This window comes from Triticum dicoccoides, unplaced genomic scaffold (genome assembly GCF_002162155.2).
Source record: "Triticum dicoccoides isolate Atlit2015 ecotype Zavitan unplaced genomic scaffold, WEW_v2.0 scaffold81983, whole genome shotgun sequence".
Classification (NCBI taxonomy): domain Eukaryota; kingdom Viridiplantae; phylum Streptophyta; class Magnoliopsida; order Poales; family Poaceae; genus Triticum; species Triticum dicoccoides.
In genome coordinates this window covers 1,905-4,442 of record NW_021302465.1, presented here as the reverse complement: position 1 = coordinate 4,442, position 2,538 = coordinate 1,905, and the positions used below count along the sequence as shown (strand labels likewise).

Here is a 2,538-nt window from a genome sequence, read left to right as displayed (position 1 = left end):
AATGCAATTGGGTTGATTTAGATTGCATAGGATGATCATACCATGTGTCCTAACAAAACCAAACAGTGTCACATCCCCTAAAATCACATTTAGCCAAAGACTAAAATTGGTTCCATGGAGACATACAATCTCTCGACTAAAAGGAGCAATGCCAACCAAAGTGTTGTGGGGCAGACATGTTAGAGTAATGAGCTTGCAAGATGAAGTTCATCCAAGGGATGTTCTTTTTGTTCGGAACTTCATCAGTAGAGCAGAATTCTGCACTCTCAGATGAGGTACCTCTACACCACATGACTCGGACCTACACGCAAGACCTCATTTGATAAGACCTTTACCCACCTAAAAATATATTTGCCTACATACAAGATCACATTTTTATCACTTTCTTACTGAAGGTCTCAAGCATAATTGATTGTTTTTTTCAAGTTAGAATTAATATAATTTGTCTTTGTACGACAACACATGCATGTCTTGGATTGACCAGATTTAATGACAATGTGATGTACATAATATATTTACTTATTATCCACTACAATCATAAAGTAGGATCAAATATTTTAGATTGAGAAACAAAGATTTAGTTGTTTTGAATGGTGGACGTTCGGATCATGTTAATTGTTTCTGATTATAGGAATTCCATGTGTACTCTTTGCAGTGGGGAAAAATTCAAGATATTGTCTGTCTGAAAACAATAGAGATCAAATGAAGAGTGAAATGCGGGGATTTTAAAAATCACCTTAAGGATCTTCGTCACTCTCAAAACTGTTCAATAATGGTAAGATCACTTTCCTACATTATAGAACATTCATCCTTGTTTTTATGATTTGACATCTCCCCTTTTAGGATTATTTACTTTTGTGCTGAAGTGAGTTTGAAATTGTATTTGATATACCTAGATAACTATGTCTTTTGTAGCGTCAGTTTGCTTTCATCATAAGCTTTAGTAGTTACTGAAACATCATAGAAATAAGCATGAACTGAGTTTTACTTGCAACCAATATCGTATTAGGTGATTTCCCTGTTGTTGAATGTTGAGTGTTCGAAAAATGGCTTAGAGGGAATGAAGCAGGTAAGATTGACAGTTGATTTTTCATTTATAGTCTTTAGAAGGTATGGACATTCAAAATAGTATGTTTAAGCTATTTATGACACTGATGCAGGTTGCAAAGATGTTAAAAGTGAACAAAAGGATTGGTTTAGCAACAACAAAAGATGGTTCATATATTTATGTATGTCCTGGACACAAGGACATAATAACAGTCCTTGCAAAATATGATTTCTGGAAAGGCGCGTCAACAATAGATACAAACCAAGACTCATTAATCAGTTTTGTTGTACGGGACCGAAAATCACCAGTAAACAAAAGCAAGGGAGAGGTAAGTATTGCGAAAATACACGAAATCTAGGGCACTCATGTGGAATCACAAAAAGTGATATGCGGTAAGCTTGTATTATCTATTAGTCCACATGCACTCTAGTACTTGCTGATCATGGACATCATCCATCTCTTCAGATCAACAATCATACCATGTTCATCCTCTTCATGCACCAGTAGATGATGGCCTATATATATTTTCGGCGTCCTCTGGTTCTAGCAGATCAAGGCTCATATTGTTTGTATCCTCCTCCTAGACTACTAGGTCACGACTTCCATGCTCGGCGTCCTCCTCTTGGACTATCAGGTCAAGGATTACATCCTCGACATCCTCCTCATGCACCAGAATGTCAAGACATCTTTCATCAGCTTCCTCCTTGTGCACCCAATTTTGCACTAGAATATTTCAGGCCCTTAACAGCCATGGAAACAACAACGGTACTCCTGACCTGCAACATTGGATGTTTAGCGAATGGCTTGAGACTGACTATGTTATTGTAGGTTGACAACACTTGAGGCCACGTAGCGGTTCTGCTCCTGGTCATTTGTGGCATAGAATGTCATGTGCAAGGTCCGGGAATAATCTTCCTGGTTTTGGATGATCAGAATGCTTCTCTGGCTCTAGCTCCACATATTACTCTAGATTCAAAAATGGGTCGGGTAGCATGCCTCCCAACTAAATTCATTGATGAAATTGCAGCATTGTCCCAAGAAGCATTCTGAATGATTTGTCTTATATTGGTGTATTCAGAAGTATAAGGAAGACACCAGGACATGGATTCTTGTTTCTATTTCCAATTGGGCCAATTACTCCCAATATCTGTAGAACATAATTCCTGATGTGTACAATGATGCATATGACATTTCATTTAGTCTCCTGATAGGATATTTGCCAGCACTAGTATGTTCCAACCCACATTGCTACATGTATCTTCAGATTTGGTGATTAATGAGGTTATTATGTATTTTTCTGGATAGTCATTTGATGTTTTTCTTCTGAATAGCTAAAAGTGTATGTCTAGTAAACTATTCCGTAGGGTAGATATTGTGATGGAACAAGTCCTGTAGTCTCATCATCGTACAAGTGGGCTTATTCTTTGTACTAAAAATCTTATCAAACACCTCCCTCGCTGTCGACTTCAAGAGAAATTCCCCTAGGATAT

General features: G+C 37.6%; 1 pseudogene; it reads left to right on the top strand.

The window, feature by feature from the left end:
- Nucleotides 1-655: 655 nt before the first annotated feature.
- LOC119347984 lies at nt 656-2,055 on the top strand (annotated as a pseudogene).
- Nucleotides 2,056-2,538: the final 483 nt, after the last annotated feature.